Raw genomic sequence first — 26,536 nt, 5'->3', positions numbered from 1 at the left:
GATGTGAAAACAACTTTTCTGAATGGAGATCTTGATGAGGATGTTTATATGGATCAACTTGAGGGTTTTTCTGTAGAAAGTAAAGAACAATTGGTGTGTAAACTTAAGAAGTCAATATATGGGCTTAAACAAGCATCCCGACAGTGGTATATTAAGTTCAATACCATTATTACATCTTTTGGTTTTAAGGAAAATACGGTTGATCACTGTATATACCGAAAGATCAGTGGGAGCAAGTTTATTCATCTGGTCCTTTATGTTGATGACGTCTTGCTTGCTGCAAATAATTTAAGTATATTGCATGAGACTAAGGAATTTCTCTCAACGAAAGATTACATGCTCATCCAATGAATCGAAAGTGATTGGATATAGCAATTCAGATTTTGCTGGATGCATCGATACTAGAAAATCGACTTTTGGTTACCTGTTTATGTTTGCTCAAGGTGCCATATCATGGAAAAGTGCGAAACAGACTATTGTTGCTTCATCCACTATGGAGGCAGAATTTGTGGCATGTTTTGAAGCCACAATTCATGCATTATGGTTGCGGAACTTTATTTCAGGACTTGCGGTTGTCGACACCATTAGCAAGCCGCTGAAAATTTATTGTGATAAACTCTGCAGCAGTATTTTTCTCAAAGAACGACAAGTACTCTAAAGGTGCCAAACATATAGAAAGTATCTTGTTGTGAAAGATGAGGTTCAGAAACAAAGAATGTCAATCATGCACATCAGGACAGAACTTATGATTACAGACCCTTTGACGAAAGGGTTACAACCAAGACAATTTAAGGAACATGTTCAAAGAATGGGTCTTGGTTGTATTAATAATAATTGATGTGTGACATTCTGAGCTCTTTTATGTGTTTCTGATATACAATCATGTGCTTCTTGTTTTAATGTAGTAATACGTATTTTATGTAATTTTAAACAAGAAAGAGTCTTATAAAGATATTATGTTTAATCATTATGATATAAGACATTATGTGGACCATTATGCTGTTTTATATAAATTATGAGTATGAATTGATGGATTGCTGGTATTGTAGTATATGGAAGGAAATGCATTGAATTAATAGTGCACAACCGCCATAACTCTCAGCAATTTATCATAGTATGATGTTCAACACTTAATATTATGAATAGTCGGTTTCAGTGGGAGAATGTTAGAAATCTGCAGTTTCTAAATCTTAATGTGACCCGGTTAAAAGCATTAAAGCATTAAAGCGTTAAAAGCATTAAAGCATTAAAGCACTAAAGCAGTTTCTAATCTAAAGCATTAGATCTTAACCGTTGAATTGGTATATGATGGACGTACCAGATTAGAGTTAAATAATATATAAAGAATTGGGTCCTCTCTCTCCCACACAAGAGTTGCATTCTTCTCCATCAAGAAGCACATAAAGGAAGTGAGGGCAAGAGGAGAGAAACCGAATTCTGAAGAAGAGGAACAGTCAGGAGTCAGATCAAAGTAGATGGCAGCCATTACGTCTTCCGTTGTTAATCAAGGTATGTCATCTCATATAAAGTTCCGTTTGTGAAATATTCAGTATTGATGATCTTTGGGCTGTTAGCTGTTAATGCAAAATTTTACACTTGTTGCTTTTTAAGGGATTACCCTTTTTCTCCTCTCTTCACACTTTACAACTTATTGTCATACAGGTGAGCCCAAGTTTTGTTGCTTTATGGAGATATAGATTATGGTGGCGCTTTGAGTATTTTCTGTAGGGAAATCAAATGTTTGTATGGATGATCTGATCATATGCATGACTTTGGATTTTGGGTTGTCGCACTCACACAGTTTAAGTTGAGGCTCTTATTTTTCATTGGTTATTTAAACATGATCTTCACCCGGCACGCACTTTCTTGCTATCCTCCTCTTGGATTCTTCTGATCCACACTCTGCATGTCATGCCAGTGTTCTGAACATCATATGTCATAGAATATGCGCTTCACTGTTCAAAGTTGCATGTAATGAAAAAAACATATTATATGCGTGTTTAGTTGAAATTATGCGTTACTCAATTTTTTATTATTGTTGAGCTACGTCCACGGCTTTACTGTTATTATCTTCTGCCTTCATTGTTGTTGCGCAGATATCTGAGTTTGAAAAGTCTCCTTACCATGGATATAATGAAAATAAGTAATTAGAAAGACTTAACTTTTTTGAGTCATTTCTTCGTAGTAATTTTAATCTAACTATAATATATTTGCAATATTAGAAGGGTGAAAAAACCCCAAAACACTACCGACATGTCTTTACGGTGCAAATACTAGCATACGGACTGTACCGACAAATAGAACCTGAGAGTCTACTTAATTCATAAAAAAATAACCCTGTACAAAACGACAAAACAAAGTTTGATTGAATGGAAATTTCTCTTTTTATATTTAATCGAACGTAAATTCCCGATTGGTTGAATATAATTGCTGCTGAATTGTAATCCAACAGCATCTGCTCGATTCTCGGTGATCCCACGACTGCATCATAATCTTCAAATCAATTAGAAGGAAATTGTCGTTATGTACTGTATTCCCTCAAACTTTTCGCTCATGGGCCCCACAGGATTACCATCCTCAAAAAGCATGGAAACCTTTCACATAATCTTTGGATTGAATATATGTGGTGCGGTGCTCCAAGATGCACGTTCAAATCCATTTTCGAAACAGAATGTCACTGCCACAACGATATGCCCAGTGCACTGGCACTCTTCCGTCCTATGTTGCAGAACATCGACTGTAAATCCACTGTCAAATCGCCTCTCACAGGAACCTTCAAAGTCGCCATACACGCAACCACAAAAGTTAAGGTACAAACATATCAGTCTGTGGGCCTCAATAGAACTTTCGCTGAAGCTCGTTTGTCGATGCGTTGCTGTCACCCATCTTGGCCAAACATAATTCCAGACAAGAAAATGCCACAGAAAATCCTCGCTGGCACGACAGAAAATCCCCGAAATGACCCAAAGTGGAAAATTCGCCTAAAAGCGGTTTGAAGTTGAGATGAGCCTCAATTACTCCTGAATCACCTGGTCGACTATTTGTCTATGGCGGAAGTTCCATGACGGGCAAATTACACGTGATCGGGGATAGAATTTGAGCGTCCCAGGGTGATTTGCCCATCAAATACAGTTAATTATCTTTTACATGCATTGTTGTTGAAAACGTGTACAAAACGACAAAACACAGTCTTTTTTCAAAGAGAAAAAACCATCATAGCTTATATTAAGAGAATATAATGATCTGAATACATAGATATGTTGGAAACAGATTTTCCAAATATACTGAAGAGTATCAGGTATTCCAAATAACTAATTACCAGATACCAAAATATAATATCATATCAGTCCAAAACTTTCAGAATTGTCTTAGACCGATCAGCACATATTAACAAGGCCAAACTGAAAAGATTTACAAGATTGAAATGCTTTAAAAAACAAAACATATCAAAAATCCCTGATAAGAGACACATAATTGAGAATCAAGGTCCAAAATCAGCGATTTAGGTCGTGACTTGCCAAAATTCGCAACAGAATAGAGTTCAGAGGCGCCCTTGAATCTTGAAAAATATTAGCATTCCTCCATTTCCACAAGAACCAGCAGACAAGGATAAACAAAGTTCGCCGGGATAAACTCTGCTCGCTCCACCATTTAAAGCCATCTTGAACAGAGGAAAAGACCAGGTAAGGAAAACCAAAAGACAAAGAAAGTTCATACCAGATATGGAGAGATGAAGCACATTGGAAGAACATATGAAAATTTGTCTCAGCCGCATTCTGGCACATGGCGCATCTGCCCGGACCATGCCAACCTTTCTTTTGAAGGACCTCCCAAGTAAGGTTCCTGTTCCTGAAGATCAGCCATGAGAATAAAATCATTTTAAGTGGGCATGCCGCCTTCCATAGTTGAGGAGGAAAGAGCAGGTCGGAATTACACGAGAGGCCTGAAGACATTGAAGCATATAAATCCTTTACTCGAATAGGCTGAGAAGATCGCAGAAGAGCCCAGACCAGAGCATCCCTGGAGCTCGAACGATGAATCCCCAAGCTGTTTAGGCTCTGTAAAATAGAGTGCCAAAGGGGACGCATGGAGAGAGGCAGAAGTAAGTCCTCCCCTTCCTTCCATACAGGAGATGAGTGAGACCAAGTTTTAATCAGCTTGTCCCACGTGAAAATACCCTTTGAACGAAGGAAGGAAACCAAGCGAGGAGAGAAAGAGGAATCCAAACCATTAACTATGGAGTCGAAACCAATGAGAATGCTTGAGCCCGAGAATATTTTCCATCGTAAATTTTCCATGAAAAAAGGCTGAATTTTCCTGAAGCTTAACCAAATAGCAGACCCTTTTTTAATGCCCAAAGATTTCCTTCTGTACCAGGACTCCAAACTCCTGCCTTTTAAATATTTCATATTAATAACTTTGCTCCACGGACCCTTACCAAAGATACCTCTATGAAGGGACTTACAAAGAAGGGCTTTCCCGAAAGTCCTCATATCTAAAAGACCCCAGCCCCCCGCCTTCTTCGACTTAGAAATAGAATCCATCTTAACTAAATGAATCTTATTCTGAAAAGCTTTACCTCCCCATAGAAAATTGGCAGCCAATGAGCTCATTTTGTTAATAATAGAAGCGGGAAGGAAATAGAGGTGGGCCCAGTAAACCGCCAATTGAGATAGAACTGCCTGCACTAAAATAAATCTGCCAGCTAAAGAAAGAAATCTTGACTCCCATCCAGAAATTTTTTTGTAGAAGCGGTCAATTAACCATTGCCAATCCTGTTTGGAATTACCTTTTGCCTTCAGGTTGAAACCCAAATATTTGAACCCTTCCTTGATCGAAACCGGGTTGATGCCGATCAGTGCAGCTATCCATTGAACAGTATCCATATTTGACTCATTGTGATACAACGAAGATTTGTTCCTGTTGATAACTAATCCAGATGCTATCTGAAACTTATCAAGGATTTCATTTAGGCAATACCAGGTTGCCCTGCAGAGCATGGCAAAAATGAGGATATCGTCAACAAAGAGATTGTGTGATAGGAAAGTGTCCTTGCAGATCCTGATCGGCCGACATCTTCGTTCTGAAACAACTTTGTTGATCTGTAGGCTGAGAGAGTTCATTACCAAGATGAATAGCAGAGGGGAGAGGGGACAACCCTGACGAAGTCCCCTCTCTGCTAGGAAAAAAGATGATGGAATTCCATTTATAATGACTGAATATCTGACATTTTCCACACACGCCATTATCTAGTTGATGCCTTGTGATCTCAACCCAATTTTTGCCAGCAAGATTCTTAAGAAGCCCCAGTCGACGCAATCATACGCTTTTTTCAAATCAATCTTTAGGATAGCCGCATCGATATTGTTTGACAACATTGAGAACAAACATTCCTGAGTCATGGCCACAGCATCCAATATGTTCCGGTCTTTTAAAAAAGCGTGTTGATCCCTTGTTATAAAGGATTTAAGAACTGGCTTCATCCTTTCAGCTATAATTTTTGAAATGATTTTAAACAAAATATTACATAAAGAAATAGGTCTGTAGTTGTGAAAAGAGTCTGATCGATCCTTTTTCGGAATAAGAGCAATCAGCGTGGAAGATAAAGCACTGTGAATACTACCTGACATACGGGAGGCCTCCACCATCCTCAACAAATCCGCTTTAAACATGTCATAGAAGTGTGAGAAGAATTCGATTGGCCACCCATCTGGCCCGAGACTTTTATCCCTTTTAAAAGCTTTGATAGCAGCTTGGAGCTCCTCTTCCGTTACCGGCTTAAAAAAGTTATCATTTGCTGCCTCGTCAAACATCTCTAGCATCAAGTCCACAGCCCAGAAGATATCATTAATGTTACCCTGTTGCCTTCTATATTGATTCTGAAAGAACCTTGTTGCTTCTATGGAGATTTCTTGTTGAGAGTAGAGGAAACCTCCATTGCCATCTTCGATCTTCCAGATAGAGTTTTTCCTTCTTCTGGCATTTGCAAAATTATGAAAATACTTCGAATTCCGGTCCCCTTCCTTGAGCCATATGGATCTGCTCTTGAGCCTCCATGAGGCCTCTTCCTTTAGCAGCAGCATTTGTTTCTTTTTTTCTAGTTTTCTAATATGACTTTTTTGCTCAAAAGTCAGGCAGTCTGGGTTTGCTGAGTTGATACAAATTTCCAATTCATTTTGGATAACTTTCAGCTCCTGTTTATCCTTCTTTTTCTTTTGGATTTGCCAGTCCTTTGCTACGGTCCTCAGACTTTGGATCTTTTCCCGAAAAGTCATGAGAAGGGCCATTTCAGATTCCTATAGTTCCTTCCATTTTTTTAATATAGTTTCATTGAAGGATTGGTCTTCTAAAAAGATCTTGTTGAATTTGAAGGAAGAACCAAGCCTATAATCCTTTTCACGCCATTCAAGGAAAATATGCCTATGATCAGAGGTGAAATCATTCCCAATAAGAGAAAAAGGCATTCCCCATTTCGCAATGATGCTAGCATGAATGATAAAACGATCGATCCTCTTTGCAATGTAGGCTTGCCCCGTTCTACTGTTATCCCAAGTAGGCATCATTTTATCAGGCATGATATCCACTATGTTCCGATTTAGAAATTCCTTTCGAAGTCTATCAGCTAGAGGATCTTTTTTCCTGCAATTACCCCAGCACTCATCAGATCTTAAAGTCACATTTAAATCACCTGCTATCATCAACGATTCAATCTGAAGAATTTCTGAGGCAAACAACCTTTCCGAGAAAGGGAGTCTATTCCTGTAAGGACCGTAAACATTCAGAATGTTGAAAACTAGAGCATGGCCCCTGATTGATGCTGAGATAAGGATTCCAGCGCAGCATTTAAAAGCTTTAGCCTTTATCCAGATTGGATCCCACAGGACTGTCAAACCTCCAGACAGACCATTTGCCTTTGTGGCAACCATAAACCAAGATGGAAACATTCTTCTAAAGAAAACTAAAGTTGCCCTACTTGAGTGCATGGTTTCCTGAATAAAGATAATTTTAGGATGAGCCGAAGAGAAAATTTCTTTTAGCGCCAAAAATTTTGGGGATGCGCCCAAACCCCTGATATTAATTGAGACCATGAAAGTCATTTAGAAGACTCTCCAACCATACATGATCTAAGAGGCTGAGATTCAGAGGAGTCCAAAATTGGAACTTCTACGAGGGATAAATTTGTAACACCAAAGTCAGAAACAATAGATCTTCCTCTGAAGTGACGACTACCACCCTTTTGTTTCTTTCTGATCGTGATGTTCTTTGCTAAATTAGGGCTGATAGATGGATAGGGAGGGAAAGAAGGTTTATGGATGGTTAAAGGTTCAAGTTCTGAATAATTTCTATGAAGAAAGAGATCTATATCACTATCAAATTTATTGACAGGCGATTCAGCAGGGGAGTTAAAAGGAGTAGGCGTAAGCAAAGGGTCCTTTCCTCTCGGCAAACCAGAAGGAGGTTTAACAGGAGAAGGAGAAGAAGAGGAAATCTGGATGGGATGAGAGCCTACCACAAAATCCCCTTGATTCATAGCAGGAGGAGAGGGCACTGATTTTTCCTCGATAGGCTCAGGAATAGGGGGACATCCAAAAGCCGGCGAGTTGAGAGCGTCAGGACGATCTTGAGAAATTTGTAGTGAGCTGAAAGGATCCGGATCCTGAAGATTTAAAGGATTCTCAGGATTGCTTACATCTTTAGAGGAGCGTTCAGATTCAGATTTTCTACCCTGTTTGAAAGAAAACTTCTTAGTCCTGCGATTGAAACGAAGACTGCAATTTTTGACGAGATGGCCAGTTTTGTGACACAAAGAGCATCTGAATGGTATGCCCCAGAAATCAAGCCTTTGGCTGATTTTGAAACCATCCCAGGTTATCTCGATATGATCCGGATAACCTCCTTTATATGGTTTTTCTATCAAAATCCACGCATTCCTTTTATCTTTCTCACCTTTACACCAGGGATCCACATAGATGAACTTACCGATGGAATTCCCAATCTCAGAAAGGGTTTCAATCGACCACAACTCCAGAGGCAAATTTGGGAGTTTCACCCAGATCATGCAGTTTGACGGGGTATTCTTTAATGGATCAAAGCCCATGTACCATCGAGATAGAGATAGAAAACTTCTACCGAAAACCCATGGCGTGTTGAGGATGATCTCTAAATCAGAAACTTTAAGAAAATGAAAAGAGAACCATTCCTTCATCAAGCGAGAAATGACAGGAGTATATCCAATCAGAGGAGACCATTTATCCGCCAACCATTTCCTCATATCCTCTTCATCCATTTCCGGGAATTGCCATTTCCCAATCAAAGCCAACTTTTGTAGACTGTCAATGCGCTCTGTTAAGACAGCACTCTTCACGGAAATAGCCTTTGGAGGAGAGGTTGTTTTGACTGGATTCCTAGATTTATTAAAGTGTTGTGCATGGTCATGTGACCATCCTTTTCTAGAATGGTCCACATGGGCTTGATTAAGCTAATCGTGACAAGCAGGATTAACCATCATATTTTCCACCGTGGCTTGCCAACTGTTACAATTACTAGACTTCTCACGTGCTCTTTCAACCTCAATAGTAGCCTGAATGAGGGCTTGTGTGGCGGGTGAGTCAGACCCACCCGTCATATTAAATGAGGAACGAGCTCAGAAGAAGTGCAGAAGATACTAGAGCAATGTTCGTATCTGGAAAAAATCTAGCCGTAGATCCTTTCTGTAACAAGTTGCCTGGATAGAATAACTGCTGAAGAGAGAAATTAAGAAACAACAGTACAGAAAGGAGTCTGATCCTTAGATCCTGTCAGAGACAAAGGATAAGGCTAGATAAGGGAATTAAAAGAGCATCTGAAGGAGGAACGTTGAAACCCGAGAATGGAAATCTCAAGGACGAGAGGGTAAATGCTATCGAATCCCAATTCAAATACTCACATGATGTGAGGGGTCAGGCAAGGATATTTCCTGCCGTCGATTTGACTTCTGAGAGGATGACAGGATTCCAATGTTGAGGAGCGGAGGAATTTTTGTACCTTGATAGTTCAGAGGGCTCAGAAGTCTTAATGAGAGCTTTTAAGACATCCGAAAATATTTTTGAAAAACTTTTTCCGGAGAAAAGGATGCCGGAAATTCTGAATTCCGGAAAAGATCTATCAGGAGAGCCACGAGAGCCGAGTAACAGACAAGGCAGGAAAAAACTATTCAGAAGGCTAGTTCTGACAGTCGATACAACAACAATAGATCTGAAAAATGCACCACCAACGACCTATTCTAACCCGGAAATCAGAACAGGGACTACATATGAATATAGACGCCTTTATCTTGTTAAGGAAAGATTTCAGCATATTTTCCAGCACTTCCAAAAAAGGGCATCAAGAGATCGAGCTTTGAGCTTATGAAAAAAGAGATTATGCTGAGAAACCTATCATCAAGCTACCATATTGAGCATAAACTCACGATTCCAAAGACAGACCGTGCATGATTAGATTTTACCAAAGACAGATAACCAAATACTGCGAAATAAATACTTCAATACCCAAAAACAACCAGAAACATCCTGCAAATAAAAACCATCTGATCTGGAGGAGGGACGATAGATACTGACCTTTATGGAAGCAGTGTCAGGAACACCGGGAGAGCACAACGAAAGAAACCATAACCGAGCGTCGAAGCAATAGAGTTTGAAAACCGGGATGAAGCCGAAAAAACCCGACCGGAAAACGGAGAAAAGCCCAATCTTAGAGGGCAGGGAGCTTCAATTTTCAGAGAAAAAAATAAAAGCTACGTTACCTAGATCACCCACAACAGGCAACTGTCCATAAGAGACCCAGACTCGGAGAGTACCCAGTACCCCGCCCGGGAGGCCGAAAGAGAAACCTAACTCCGCTCGCAAAGGACTTCTCTTAAAGGATGACAGAATGAAGTTACAAACCAAAGGATTTCTTACCAGGTGTCAGCCTGCATGCAGGGGGAGGACACGTCCATCCTTCATGCAGAAAACTAAAAGCGTGTCCTGAAAACTATTAAGGTGGTCATGCAGGAAAAGGTGGCGCTAAACCTGGTTGGCTATATCTGCTAGGTGGCTCTAACACCTGGTTGGTTGTATCTGCAAGGTGGATGGCTGAGCAGTCGGCCGTTCGCTGGTCGATGCTCTCCCGTGTTCTGACGCCTCCTCCATACAACTTTACAACTCTCCCTCACCTCAACTCTGATTACATATACACTTTAATTGAATTTAAAAGAGTTTTATACTTTTTATGTTTTTTCTTGCACATGAATGTCCCGGCTTCAGATTATAATAAACAAACAAACTTCAATTACCAACTTAAATTTCTTTTTTATATTTAATCGAATGTAAATTCCCAATTGCTTGAATATAATTGCTGCTGAATTGTTATCCAACAGCATCTCCTCAATTCTCGATGATCCCACGACTGCATCATAATCTTCAGATCGATTAGAAGAAAATTGTCGTCCCGTACTGTATTCCCCCAAACTTTCGCTCATGGCCCCCATAGGCTTACCATCCTCCAAAAGCATGGCAACCAGGCTTGGAATGGAATTTCAAATCTCTTATACCGGTCAAATGAAAATTTGATGATGTTTTGGCATTTTTCATGCCTTTTTTTTTACGTTGTATCTAAATTTGTGAGGGTCGACCTTCTCTTATCTAGAAACTCTCTTTGAACTACTCCTGCATCTCAACTTTCTTTAATCTCCCTCTTAGAGTGCTTTGTTTCTTGCTAAGTTAATATTTGTGTTTCCCCATAGCATACAAGCATACTTTTAAGATTTTATAAAGCTTTTTAGCCTTTGGGAATTAATAGTTTTGATTATATACATAAATTTTGACATGCGAAAAAAACTAAAGAAAGTCGTATAGTTAAGTAGATGAGATAGAGTTATTTATTTTACATATCAAGAATTTAACTATTATCCCTTTTTATGATTTATTTAAATCTAATAATCTACTACATATGATTTTATTAAACATATAATTACATGTTTAACTATATATTTATAGCTTATTTTCACCAAATATTTTATTTATAGATGGACACACACATCTTTATTTACTCACTGCATATTTTATGTACTTAATTCTCACCAAGATCTCTTTATTTATACCAAGATAACTTTAATCCCTATATTTTCACTTTCATCCATCTATGAACTATTGAATAATAAATCTATTGATGATAGCTAAATATTCTTTCAACTAATTTGATATCCATTATACATATTTAGAATAAATTATTCCTAAAACCATGAAGCCGAAAAATGTCTAAACTAAATAAATTGTGCAATCTACGAGGTAATCAGCTTATCATCTACATGTGAACATTGTTAACTAATCATTTTCATAATATCCCAAATATGAGCCTATAGTGTCCTCAACATAAAAATTTGAATTCACATTACTTTCTACAACATAGACGAAATATACAACCTTACCAATTGCACAAATCAATTCTTTCTATTGAGCATTATGCTAGACAATAACATTACTTATTCTATTCATGTACTTAGTACCAGTTGCATCCTCTAAATACAACTATATTAGAAGTGGTTGACAACCTAAATAGATACACTATATGAAAATGAGCTTGTAACATCTTCCATAATTATTTTTATAGTAAAAAAAAAATCATTGAATAACTATATAATTATTTTATTTTAAAGGAAAATTCACTGTTGTAAAAATAAAGTTGATTTCAAAGCCTTTAGTAAAAAATCAAAAAACAAAATTAGTGAAAATAAGGAAGGGCACTCAAAAAAAAAATAGTCGTTGATTTTAAAGCTTTTAGTAAAAAACTCAAAAAACAAATCAAAATAAAGAAGGGCACTCAAAAAAACAAAAATAAAGTTGATTTCAAAACCTTTAGTAAAAAACTCAAAAAACAAAATTAGTCAAAATAAGGAAGAGCACTAAAAAAAAGAGTCAAAATTAGGACGCTCAGTTTTCAAGATGGTAATTGTAAGCTTCACTATGGAATAAATCACAAGCTTAGAGAAATTCATTTTGACAAGGGCATCGATAATTGAAAACAAATACAATAGGAAGAAAGAATGAAAAAAAAAATAGGAAACTTGGGACTTGCAAACTGTTAAATCTTGCTGATTTTGATGTAAATGATGACTGTAATTTCAGTAGAAAGCTCCAACAATTTTTTAGTGACTTATCCTTGTGTTTCAAGAAAATAACATGGTAGTGAATACATGGTACTATTATACACAACAGAAAACGCAAGTATTGTTTTAGTGTTTTGCAATCACCTACTAGCGTACATTTGGATGACTGAATTCACATTATTGATGTACACTGGTTGGTCGGTTCCTTGAATGTAACCTCTAACTTACAATCTAGTTGTTCTTAGTTTCCTAGGGCGAGATCTCGTTTCATAAAGTTCAAATCTACAAAAAGACTATAGCCATATAATTTTTTATACGCCTCAAATCTATGAAAGTGTGCTAAGCTCCAGCGCCATGTGAGCCACGGGCACTGTAAGGGTTTTCCTTATGACCCTAGGCCTAATCTTATTTTGTTGTTTTTATCTCTGACAGGTACTATAAATTTTGACGGGTAATATCCAAATTAAATGTAAAAATGACAGTGATTGATTGATGAGGCACGTCAAATTTGACACAGCAACTGCCAAATACATTTTAAAATAAGAAATACGTCCCACAGGACGTCAAATTCCAGGCTTGACGGCAACCTTTCAGATAATCTTTGGATTGAATATATGTGGTGATCCAAGATGAACGTTCAAATCCGTTTTCCATTTTCGAAACAGAATGTCACGGAAAGAGCTAACCAGCCATCCCCAGGGTATTTAATGCCCGGGGATATGCACGCCGCTTAGCCCGATAACACGCGAAAGCCAAAATATTAGTTAATGCCGAAACTTGGCTTTCGGGTGTTATCGCGTTAACGACGTGCATATCCCGGGCACTAATACCCTGGGATGGCTGGTTAGCTCTTTCCTAATGTCACTGCCACAAAGTTACGCCCAATGCACTAGCACTCTTCCGTACTATGTTGCAGAACATAGATTGTAAATCCACGGTCAAATCGCCTGTCACAGGAACCCTCAAAGTCGCCATACACGGACCACAAAAGTTAAGCCACAGTCGCCATACACGCAACCACAAAAGTTAAGGTACAAGCATATCAGTTGTGGGCCTCAATATAACTTTCGTTGAAGCGCATTTGTGGATGCTTTGCTGTCACCCATCTTGGCCAAACAAAATTCCAGACAAGAAAATGTCACAGAAAATCCACGTTGGCACGACAGAAAATCCCCGAAATGACCCAAAGCGGAAAATTTGCGTAAAAGCTGTTTGAAGTTGAGATGCGCCTCAATTACTTCTGAATCACCTGCTCGACTATTTTTCTATGGCCAAAGTTCCATGCCGGGCAAATTGCACGTGACAGGGGATAGAATTTGACGGTCACAGGGTGATTTGCCCATCAAATACAGATAACTTTTTTTTTCAAAACAGTGAAAATCTTTCCTTAAAACTGTGAAGAGGGATCCAAATGTAAAGTCTGTTTTGGAATTCGAACCCTAGGCGGAACAATTACCATGGGCGACGATGCAAGATAAACTGCTTTCCATCAAATGAGTAGTATTGGGAAGCCAAAGCTTTTAACGCAGCACAGTGACATTATTAAAATAGCTTTCGTACGAAGCGTCGGTAACTAAGAAAATATTCAGGTTGGCCAGAAGTTCTGAGCGGCCAGAAAATATGAAAATTTTGAATAAACGACGTAACCATTCTAATAACAAACAGGTCAATTTATTTGTTGCAACGTTGATTGATCTTGAAATTTTGAACATCCCCTTGTTATTGATGGTGATGACTTTGTTTCCTATTAAAAGAATAATGACTTCGGTTGCGGAATACACTCTAATCATTTGCCAGTAAGCATTATCTATTTCACTGATTAGTTCGTTTGATAAGTTCAAAATAAGAGGTTCTTTGGTTAGACCATTTGTGACTTTTGAAACGAGTAGGTTGTTGTTTAAGAAATTGTGACTAAGGGATAGGTCTTAACTTAGGTAGGGATCATATTAATTTATACTGCATTAATCTTTAATACATTAATCTTTAACAAAGTTGAATATTTAAGTAAATTAAAATAGGTTAAGTTACACAAAATATAGTGTTGGAAAGATATTTTGTTTTCAGAGATATCTCAAATATTTCTCAAGATTGATTAGAAAAATAAATTTAAAGGATAAAGTATTGTTTGAGTAAAAAAATAAATTTAAAGGATGAAGTATTGTTGAAATAAATGATCCAAAATTTAAAAATGAAGTGAAAAATATGTTTTTTCTCAATGTAGAAACTAATTTTTTTTTAAGATAACAATTTGGAAAGTACACTATTACACTCTGCTCATTTTTCCAATTGACTTCTTAATTAGTGAGATTTTATTAATGAAATTTTGATGGTTTTCCAATTCTATAGTGAAATCGCCACATACAATATTTACAAATTGCATGATTCGGGGCAATGTGAGGGTGCCTTAAAGTTAATCTCACTAAGAATTTCAATTGGTTCTCTCAATTTTTAAGTCATTGTTGAATTCTTGAAAATTAATAAATTCTTGATTAATTAGTGTAGGTCAAAAGAATGCTTTATCCCAACATCTATCCATTGAAAATTGAAGATTGGTTTGTCGATTTATGGAGAATTTTTATGAATTTTTATGTAAGCTAGATGCATTACAAGAAGCTGAACACCCTATTCCAATAACACCAGCAATCAAAGAAGCTCCACAATAAAAAATGCTCCACACTCAAAGAAGATTAACAATGAAAGTAAAGATACCTAAAAGCCACAAAAGTAAGAAGAGGAGCTGACCATTTGAAGAAAATTTCCAAGGACCATTGTGAAGTGAAACTCAATATTAAAGAAGGATGGCTATATTGTTTTTGCATTTAGAATTTTGTTGCTGGCACAAATAAAAACTATTATGTTGAAGATTGAATGGGATGTTAAATAAAATTTTGAGTCATAAGGATAGCGTAAAAAGGCTTCTCTAATTGATGGGTAAGTATAGTGAAAGATAAGTTAGATACATGGTTTTCAAATAACTTCGTTTTGGTTTGGGATAATTCAAAAGGGGTTTGTATTTCATTTAATATTCTTATTGAATAGAATTGTGAGGTTTAGTTTCTTAATAGGTCTTAGAGAAAGTGCATTGAAATCAAAGGTTAAAAATCTTGAAATTAAAGGTTGGAGTCTAAATATTAAGGTATTTTAGATTGAAAAGAAATTATAAAATCATCCTAAGTTGAAAGCCTAAAGATGGTTATTGATATAAGGAGATGAAATCAAGTCAAAATTGATTATAAGCTTTGATCATACATTTATTATAAAAATATATTGATGTTAGAATATCGGTCAAAAGATCCTAGTTATGTAAAAAAAAGTATTGTAAAATTGTAGTGAGAGTAAATAAAACCATGGTGCATCAATTAAGTTTGTCAATCAGAGATCATAGATGTATTGCTAGATGGAGATGTCCCTTTTACAACAAACAAAATTTTCATAGAAGTACAAGAGAAAATGACAACATAAGAAGTAAACACCAAAATGACAAAAGAAATGAAAAGAATAAGATAAAGAATGATAGAAGATACAAAATGATGGTGAAAGAAAGTTAAAGAAGATGAACACTTAAACATGAATAGAAGAAGAAAATGGCAAGCGCATACTGAAGATAAAACCTACAAGGGTAGGTAAGAATGAAGCAACAAAGAGATTGACACGTAGTAATGAGAATGAATAATAAAGTAAGAAAATGAATGAGCAAGAAGCAAGCAAAAAAATGACAATTGTTCAATAATTGAGATGCAAATCTAAAGTGAAAATAAAATCACTATGAAGATTGATAATCCTCCTTGATAGTGCTTTTGGTTGTGAAAAGAAGATAGTCATGGTCATATCCATTTAATCGGGATTTAATTTTATTATTTTATATGTCTAGAGGAATTAGTTGGGCCAATTTTTTATTAGCATGTTTGGTTTAGTCTTGTAGTAGCATGACACTGCTACTATTCCAAGTAGTACTATTATAGCCCTTAGGTGAATTGCACCACCACCAACACATAACCATGGGTAAGCAATCAAGATTTGAATATGTGATTTTGTGCTCACATTTATTTTACATTTTCATGGGCTTGCCAGGGAAACTTATTGAGAAAGCTCATGTAATAAGGTTAGATTAGTTTCAAGTGATATATTATGCTAACTAAATATATTTGAGTGCCTATGATGGATGTAATTAAGTTTGTCCATATTGAATGGTTTATGATAATCTTAAAAAACAATTTATTTATTTATTTATTTTATTTTTTTGTTGATAAAGTAAGATTTGTAATACATTTAATGTAATGAATGGTTGTGATAAGTGAAAACCATTTGACAATTATAATAGTTAAATATTGTATCTATTAAACCTAAAAATATATAAAGATGAAAGATAGTCCAGAAAACCCTAAAATGTGGTTATGAGTAGGACCCTTTTTCTAATTGATTTAGAAAACATGAAATAAAAATTACCCTCATGCTTTCGCTCTCGCTCATGGCCCCACAGGATTACCATCTTCCAAAAGCTTTGTGACTGTTCGTTCATGGCCCAACTGGATTGCCATGTCCAAAAACTTTGTCATTGTCCTTTTGAGTGCAACTTTTTGGTCATACTCATATTTCACCATCGGATGGCAACCTTTCAAGTCTTTGGATTGAATATATATGGTGCTCCAAGATGGACGTTCAAATCAATTTTCAAAACGGAATATCACTGTCAGAAAGTTACGCCCAATTTGGTCCATTTGCACCATTACTCTTTCGTACTCTGTTGCAGAATATTGACACTGTCAAATCGCCAGCCACAGGAACCCTAAAAGTCGGCATACGCGCAACAACAGAAGATAATGCACAACCATATCAGTCTGCGGGCCTCAATATAACGTCTCCTGACGTGTGTTCGTGGATGCGTTGCTGTCCCCCATCACGACCAAACAAAATTCTAGAGAAGAAAATACCAGACGAAATCCTCGCTGGCGCGATAGAAAATCCGTGAAGCGACCCAAAGCGGAAAATTTGAGTAAAAACTCTTTGAAGTTGAGATGCGCCTCAATTACTCCTGAATCACCTGGTGGACTGTTGGTCCATGGTGGAACAATCACCTTTGTCGACAATGCAAGATGAACTGCTTTTATCAAATGAGTAACATTAGGAAACCGAAGCTGAGAATAACTTCTTACTAAGCGTTGGTAAGTGACGATTTAACAAAGAAAATATTTCAGGATCGTCAGAAGTTTTGAGCGGCCAGATCATTTGAACAATTTGAATAAATTTTTGAGCGGCCAAATCATTTGAATAAACGACGTGATAATTCTAATAATAGAGGAGTCAACTTATGCTTTGCAATGTTGACTGATCTTATCCACGAAATTTTGAATGGCCGTTTTCTAAACATTATATAGATTATAGATTCTGGAGTTTTTGCTTCAATTTGATGAATTTTTTTTAATATAAATTTTGGTTTTACTGGTTTAAAATTGGTTTTTGATAGTATATATGGATTTAGTACTTGAAAAAAAGCTAATTCAAATTTGTGTTTCCATCACATTTTTCACCAATTCTAAATAAATTAGACAGAAAAATAAACTAAAAAAAACTTTCTAAAATACATAACAAGCTATCTGGATATATGATAATTTTGTTTGTAAATTAAAAAATTATAACTTTGGTTTTTGATTACTAATTACTTCTTGATTTATGGAAATATGAATTCAATATATAGCTCTATAAATTATTAATAAAAAAAAATCATTTTTTTTAACGATTAATAAATACAAAATATATTTTACTTCTTTTTATACACTAATGTTTTTAGTTCGCATTCATTTTATAATTATTAAAAAAATAACATTATTTACAACATAAACACTCGACCACGTTAAAAACCTAAACAATAAAGTAGTAAAGATTTAGACTTAAACCAATATCCCTCCTCTACTTTAATTGAACTCCCATGATTCAAGGAAACTTCAAACCAGCATTATTTTAGTTACCAAAATAAGAATACAATGGTCTGGTCGAGCCCATCTCAGGGGTAAATTTTGTCTTTTAGTGATGTGGAAGCGTAAAAATTCTAGTGTCTCTTTTGGACTTACAATCATTTTTGAGGGGAAAAGGTTTCTAATGGTTGAATATATATATATTTTTGGTTTAAAAAGAATTTAAGTTAAAGTTTCTATGAGGAAATAATTTCTTTGCCTAGTTAATCAATGCTTTGAGCATTGCAAGTGTTATGTCAAGTAGATTTTATGTTAATTTCAATTAGTAACACGTGGAATGATTGTGTAGCATGAAGAAGATTATAAAAAGTCTAAAATCATATTTTTAATATCTTAATTAAGATTCAAGGCATGCAAAATTATTAAATCACAGGTTAAAAATTGAGTGGTAAGGAAAGGAAATAATGATTTGTTTTTATGGTAATGAATTTTTGTTTCATAGTTGAGCGGAGGAAAAATGTGAGATGTTGCATTAGAATAACATTGTAACCAGTATCACATGATATAATGTTATAATGTGTTGTACGGTATATAATACAATCTTTATGTATGTTATATTTTAGTTTGAGAAGAAAAGATTAAGTCATAGGTATAATTTTATAATTATATTTTCCACATAGATATTTTATGTACACATTGTGTTTATTGTGTTTTGTATGTTAATGATGTACTTTATTTTTTAAAGAAAATGATTTAGTTATATTTAATCTAATATGATAAAGATCTTGTTATATATATAATATCTAAATTATCATATATTATTTTTGAGAAATATATGTGTATGTGTTGCTTATTAATAAATAATAATGATAATTGAGATCTTGTTATATATATAATATCTAGATCATCATATATTATTTTTGAGAAACATGTGTGTGCATGTGTTGCTTATTAATAAATAATAATGATTATTTATCTAAAAGAAGTAAGAATATATATATATATATATATATATATATATATGAGAGAGAAAGGAAGAAAGAAAGAGAGAGACTTTATATAAGGAGATAAAAGAGAGATGTAAAATAAAAATAAATATAGTATTTATATAGAAATATATATAGTATTTATATAGAAATATTGTTGCATCCAATTGTGCTAGTTCTATATTTATATAGGTTTTAGAAATATATATAATACCTATAACAAATAATATTAGTAATTGTTGGACACCTAATCCTCTAAGGGTTGGTGTGGAAGCTGAATAGTCTAAGGAAGTCCAAGAGACCTTGGAATACGAAACCATAGGTCATATGAATGTACTATAAATGTATATCATTTGTTAATAATAGATACACTCTCATGCTAATCATTCATCTGTTGTTTCTGCCATGTATGTGTCTAACATGGTATCAGAGCGGGCGTACTCCTGCCCTGCTCCAATTTAAGCCACTTGTGTTGTGGCCTCTCTATGCATGTTAGTTCTGCATTCCTGTGGATAGAACTGTCATTATTGTGTGCATGCCTATTTCATGCTGCACACTATTCAGCTGACCTCTCTCAGCTAGATTTGTGCTGGGTTCTCTATCCACTATCTCAAATAGCAAAAACGCACCCGTGTGGACTCTACACCTGAGCGCTTTACCAAAGGTATTTATTTTTCAGTCGTAACTCCTTTTCTTATGTTCTGCTAATTGTTACAGCTCTACCAACCCCTGCAGAATCGTTCCTCCTTATTCGCTCTCACAGCAGTACGTGTCTATTACTCTTCCTCCACGACAGTCTTTCTCGTCGCATCATTTCCAAGCTGGTCAGACCTACCCAGCTAGTTTTTTACCTAATTCTCTATGCGTTCACTACATTATTCTATGGCCTTGCATTTTGTGGATTGAGCGTTGAATTGCACGGTTTTGGGTAGCTTATTTAGGGTTTCATGTGGGGTTAACATCTTATGAAGCACATGGCCAAACTATTATTTATCGTGATGAGCAGCAACATATTGCATGCATGACGCATCGTAATTCCGAGCATATTAAGAAAATTGCAAGGCCTCATATTTCTTTATCTATCTTCACCACAACTGCTCTTCATCACCCCAGCTTGGGCTTCTAAAATAATACATGAAAGTTGCAGTGTATAAAGTCATCGGAGCACTGATTGGATGGAAGAGTAATAGTTGGAGTCCTCATTTGTTGTCAAACTTCTGATATCTCATGAGACTTTTGCGGAAGATCGAAAATGGTAAAAGGATTTGTTGCATATCTCTTCGTATCTTGATGATGAGGTGAGTTTATTGCAAATTTAGGTTTCCTGATTACAGTAAGACCGAGTAAGAAAAATGCTTGTACAATTAATTCCTCCATTGGATTGGTTGCAACTTAATGCTTGACATTGTCAAAAGTTGCATTGTATGGTGATTTGTCTCCAGCCGAAAGCATTCTCTATTGTAGAAAGCATCTAAGTGTCGTTTTGGAGATGGGTATTATAATCGTGGCAGATAGTAATGATAAAATGTTTTACAACTATTGAGTTTGAATCCACATATCTTCACACACACGCATTTGAGTCCCAATAGCATTCTGCTCCACCACTCTATAGCAGCATCAAAGACAGTCTCTGCCCTGTCAATATCACCTAGCTTCTCTAGTAGTAATGTAGAAATAGTTCCAAGTCGGTGTTTTATTTCAATTATGCACTCCAAAGATTTGATAGCAACCTAATAAAGACTCGCAGCTGCGGCAACTTGGGCACATAAAAGAAGAGTCAGTGTTGATTTCATTGGATACTTTTCAATAATTTTTCCTAAATTTTCTTCTGCTATCTCTGTAATGAGCTGAACATTTGCATAGTTGTTATTATTGGTACCTCCTGGCACTTCTACAAACTGATCAACAATTCGTATGTGCTCAGCATTGATCCTCATATCTTCAAGTGTGGCCATAGCCACCAGTAAAATAGCCTTTTCAATCCCAAATGTTTCATAAGCCCATGCTCTCACACTCCGCATAAATTTGATTGCTTCCATGCCATTGTTGGCAATTAAAATACTCCGAATTGGTTTGTTTCTACCGAGTGCATAACAGAACTCATCAATTTGAGATAAAACTGCTGAAGTCCTCACTGCAACCTTCCCATTTGCAATCCCATTAGTGTGGATACCTTCCCCCATATTATCTTTGTTATTTCCTAAGACACCTTAAAACTAGCAGACTTATGCCGCCCCTCAACTGAGAGGAAGGTTCAATTTGTAGACCACCTAATGAACAATAAGCCCAATGCGATTACGCACCTTAGAGACTTGAGAGATCCCCCTGCAATCTCTATATTGCTTGATTAGATTTGTTCTCTTTGATTAACAACGATGCTTGAAGTAAAGTCGGTGTCACGCTATCTGGGAACATGTTGAGAAGGGTCAATACAAGTTCCCAAGCCTAATCTAACTTGTTTTCATTTAGTAACAACGGTGCACGATTACAGTAAATTTCTTCCTTTTATCTAGTAGAAAGCTTATACTCAAGGCTATCAGCAAGCTGTAATCCTTGAACTCCACCACTCTTTTCAATTAAATTTTCAAACTTATTCAATCCATCAAACACATCCTTGGCACCCTTCAGTGTGATGAGATTATTTGTTGCAACTGCAATTGATGGAGCATCAGCTAGCTTGTGTTTTAGAATATTGTTATAGGTTTTCGTTGCATCCCCATCTTTTCTCAATGAGAGCACATGCTGCATTATGTGCCATCTCAAAGCTACTATTCCAAAAGTAGTCAGAAGTTTCATGAAGGCCTAGATCTCCAATGGTTGCCCTATTTATATGAGTATTGAGAGTAGATTTTTTTCTTTGAAGAAAGTGGCAAGTTCAGAGAATATTGGTTCGTACCTTAGTCAAAGCATTTATATATATGAGCATTAAAGTCATGTCCATGGCATGATGCAATAGTTGTTGAAGGTTTGATAGCCATCATTTTTGCTTTGAAAGTGAATATGCTGGAGGACTTTTTGGAATGACAGAGTTCAATGTTCGTAAGCATTGGGGGTTATTTATATTCTTTAAAGTTGGGCTATTTGGCATTGTGTGAGATATTCGTGTGTTATGAAACCAGCTCACAAAAAGATAGAAAAGATAGATCAATGCCTTAGAAATAAGCCTCTTCGAGGGTGAAACCTCCTTTACATTACACAAATGAAAAACTCTTAGATGATTCAAATGACAAAACCTCCTTTCTATATATAGGAGTCTAAGGTGTCACAATCTAACCAAGCCGAATTAACAATAATAATATAAAGGCACAAAAATAACAATAGAGGGATTCTATAGGGCACAATAATAAAAATATGGGGACAACAAGGGCACAACAATAATAGTAAGGGATATAAAGACAATAGTAATGGGGGAATCACTAATATTATAAGGACCTAACATGCCCCTGTCCTTCAAAAAAGTGTTGTCCTCAATGCTTGAGTAGTTCTGGATGCTTTTCTATAAAATTCTCATCCTCCCATGTGGAATCTTCAGCGGATAAGTTCTTCCACTTAATGAGATATTTCGAAATTGATCGATTTCGTAGCTGTCGAGTTCTTGTTTCTGTGACTGCTTCCAGTTCCAATATAATTTTTCCTTCCTCGTCAAGTTTTAGAAATATTGTTTGAATTGGGAGCTTGTTGCCTATAACCTTCTTTAAACATGAAACATGAAAAACTGGGTGCACTTGAGAAGCTGCAGGAAGCTCCAATTTGTATGCCATAGTACCACTCTTTTGCAACACCTTGTACGGACCATAATACTTTGGTGATAATTTATTATCCTTCTTAGCTTGCTTGAGGGACATTTGTTTATATGGTTGTAGCCGTAGAAATACCCAATCACCTACATCAAAACTTCTTTCGCTGTGATGTTGATCTTCTTGTTGTTTCATTCTATTCTGTGCCAACGTGAGGTTATCCTTTAAGAGTTGGAGGACTTGTTGATGCTCGATGTGATGTTCCACTGCTTGAACCTTAGAATTTTCTCTTAAATATGATGTGATGGATGGTGGATGATATCCATAAAGTGCCATAAATGGGGTCATTTTTGCTACAGTATGGAAGGAAGTGTTATACCACCATTCAAACAGAGGCAACCATTTGACCCATTATGTCTGTTTATCAGATACAAAGCAACGAAGATATCCTTCCAAACATTTGTTTACTATCTCAGTTTTCCCATCAGATTGAGGATGATAACATGAGCTATGAGCTAACTGAGTACCAAGACAAGAAAATAATTCTATCCAAAAATTTCCAGTGAAAATGGGATCTCTGTCGCTTACAATAATCTTTGGGTTTCCATGTAGCTTTTGAATTGTTTCCATAAATGCAGTAGAAACTGTACTGGATTTAAATGGATCTGATAATGCACAAAAGTGTGCATACTTGGTAAGTTTGTCAACTACCACCATGATGACACTTTTTCCTTCAGACTTGGGTAAACCTGTGATAAAATCCATTGAAACCTCCTCCCAACGTTGGCTTGGAATGGATAAAGGTTGTAATAGACCTGGGTCTTGATTGTTTCAACATTATTTTGTTGGAAAACCAAACATTCCACCAGAAAATGTTGAATATCCGATTTAAGGCCATCCCAAAAAAATTCGTTCTTAACCCTGTGGTAAGTTTTCAAAAATCCCGAGTGCCCTCCTAAGGGAGAAGTGTGCAATTCCATAAGAATCTTTTGTTTGAGTTGGGAATTCTTACATAGGTATAAGTGATCTTTGTACCATAATGAATCATTTTTCCAGCTAAATGTATCAGATGTACTGGAATCTTGTTGTAACTTTCGAATGAGTGCCCACACTTCTTCGTCGTTCTTCCATTCCTCCCTTGCTTCATTTATCCAGTCTAGTTGGATAATAGAAATGGCGCACAACAATGCTTCCACCTCATCATCCTTTCTTGAGAGTGCATCTGCCACAACATTTTGCTTCCCTTTTTTGTAGATGATTTCAAACAACATCTTTGTGACCCATTTTTGTTGCTCTTCAGAGGATAATCTTTTTTCTAAAAAGTATTTAAGGCTATCATGATCCGTTTTTAACTTGAAGTGTCTTCCCATTAGGTAGGATCACCATTTCTTAAGTGCATGTAGTATTGCTAACATTTCCTTCTCATAAATAGCTTTGTGTAAATAATTTCCCTTGATTAGATGACTTTCGAAAGCAATGGGTCTTTTATCTTGCATTAAAACAACACCAATTCCATTTCCTGAAGCATCACATTCCACAATAAAGGTTTTTGTGAAATCTAGCGTAGCTAAGACCGGTGCCTGGGACATTGCCTCTTTAATATGTTTGAAGGCCTTTGTTGATTCTGGATTCCATGAAAATGCATCTTTCTTCAATAATGTTGTTAGAGGTGCTGCTATTCTCCCATAATTCTTAACAAACTTGTGATAATACCCTCTCAACCCGAGAAATCCTCGCAGATGCTTTATGGATGTGGGGATTTTCCATTCCATAATGGCTTTAATTTTGTTAGGGTCTACCTTAACACCTTCATGAGATACAATATGGCCCAGATATTCCACCTCTTGTACTCTAAAGAAACATTTGGAGCTTTTTGGATATAATTGTTTCTCCTCCAATAGTTTGAGCACCCTGTCAACATGTTCAACATGATCCTTCCAAGACTTTCTGTAGATTAGTATATCATCAAAAAATACTAACACAAATATTCTAAGGAAGGGTTTGAAAATGGAATTCATCAAACCTTGAAATGTATAAGGTGCATTGGTAAGGCCAAAAGGCATGACCAAAAATTCATAATGACCCTCATGAGTTCTAAATGCTATTTTGTGAATGTCTTCAGTCTTCATTCTGATTTGATGATATCCTGAACGAAGATCCAACTTGGTGAAATAAATTGATCCATGCAATTCATCCAATAATTCATCAATGAAAGGAATGGGAAATTTATCTTTAATGGTGAGCTTATTGATCTCCCTATAATCTGGACACATGCGCCATTATCCATCCTTCTTGTGCACAAATACTACTGGAGCAGAGAAATAACTTTGACTAGGTTGAATTATACCAGCGTCTAGCATTTCTGCAACCATACGTTCAATTTCACTCTTTTGGGCATAGGGATATCTGTATGGCCTAATGTTTGGAGGAACACTTCCTGGAATCAAATGAATAGCATGATCATGATCACGAATAGGTGGGAGACCTTTGGGAGTCTCAAATACCTTGGAATGATTGTCCAAGACTTTTTGGAGATCTGGAGAAATAGATGATTTCGATGTGGGAACCTCTAGCGAACATAATTGTGCAATTACACCTCGTTGTTCCTTCTTTAGAAGCTTTGTCATGCCGTTAGAGCTGATTATCTTTCCCGATTTCCCTGCAATACCCCTTAATTCAACTTCCTTTCCTTCCGCACAAAATTTCATGAAAAGTTCTTGAAAATTAAAAGCTATTGTACCCAAGGGTTGTAGCCATTGGACTCCTAGTACAACATCAACACCACCCATTGGAATGGAAAGCATTGGGCTATTCAATACATATTCTCCCATGGATAGCTTGATATTATGGCACTTTCCAGAGCAATTTATGGTTCCTCCACTTGCAACTATCACTTGACAATCTGGTGCTGAACATAGGAAGCAATTCAATTCCTTTGCTATCTTACAATGAATAAAATTATGGGTACTTCCCGAATCAGTCAACACTATTACCTTTTTCTTCTTGATATGTCCTTCTATCTTGATAGTTTGAGGAGTGGTAATTCCAGCCATTGCATTACAATATATGGTCGGATTCATTTCTTCTTTATCTAGGGTTTGTTCCTGAACTATATCCTCTTCTTTTGACATTTCTTATTCCTTTTCTTCCTCCTCTTCACAATTTATGTAGAATAATTTTTTCTCAGGACACTTATGACCTTTAGTGTATTTGCTATCACAACTGTAACAAAGCCCTTTTGCTCTTTTTTCTTCCAATTGTTGTGGTGTCAACCTTTTAGGTTGTGGAAGGCTAGGGGCCACAACACTTCCATCTTTATATTTGTAAGTGGTAGGCTTCCTGGTTGCCATAATGTTGATTTCCATTTTTCTTGCTAACCTGAATGCCTTCTCCAATGAATCTCGTTCCCAAAGGTGAACCTCATGTTGGATATTATCCTTTAAAGTCCCTATGAACACATCAATCCTATGCTCCTCTGGAACATATTTTACCCTTATGTTCAACTTTTGGAAGTCCTCAATGTGCTCCATCATTGAACCCTTTTGTTTGAGATTTATCAATTGGCTAAAAAAGGTGTTTCTTTTTGTATCCTCATAATGTGCTATCATTTCTTCCATAAAAATTGCCCAAGTGACAATTTCTTTACGAGAGAAAAGCCATCAATACCATACAAAATGATTTGGTTCCAAATATAAAGTTCAGGGAAAATTTTAAGAACCCCCCCTAAATTTATAAATATAATAAATGGGCGAATCTCCATGGTATATAGGAAAAATG

General features: G+C 36.2%; 1 pseudogene; it reads right to left on the bottom strand.

The window, feature by feature from the left end:
• Positions 1-20,752: 20,752 nt before the first annotated feature.
• LOC149194621 (acetyl-CoA carboxylase 1 pseudogene) lies at positions 20,753-21,205 on the bottom strand (annotated as a pseudogene).
• Between the last annotated feature and the right edge of the window lie 5,331 nt (positions 21,206-26,536).

Source organism: Pinus tabuliformis, chromosome 2_2, assembly GCF_031772625.1.
Source record: "Pinus tabuliformis cultivar Carrire ecotype Pingquan chromosome 2_2, CPIR1, whole genome shotgun sequence".
NCBI lineage: Eukaryota > Viridiplantae > Streptophyta > Pinopsida > Pinales > Pinaceae > Pinus > Pinus tabuliformis.
Note: the sequence above shows the minus strand (reverse complement) of the source record. Positions and strands in the feature narration are given on the sequence as shown.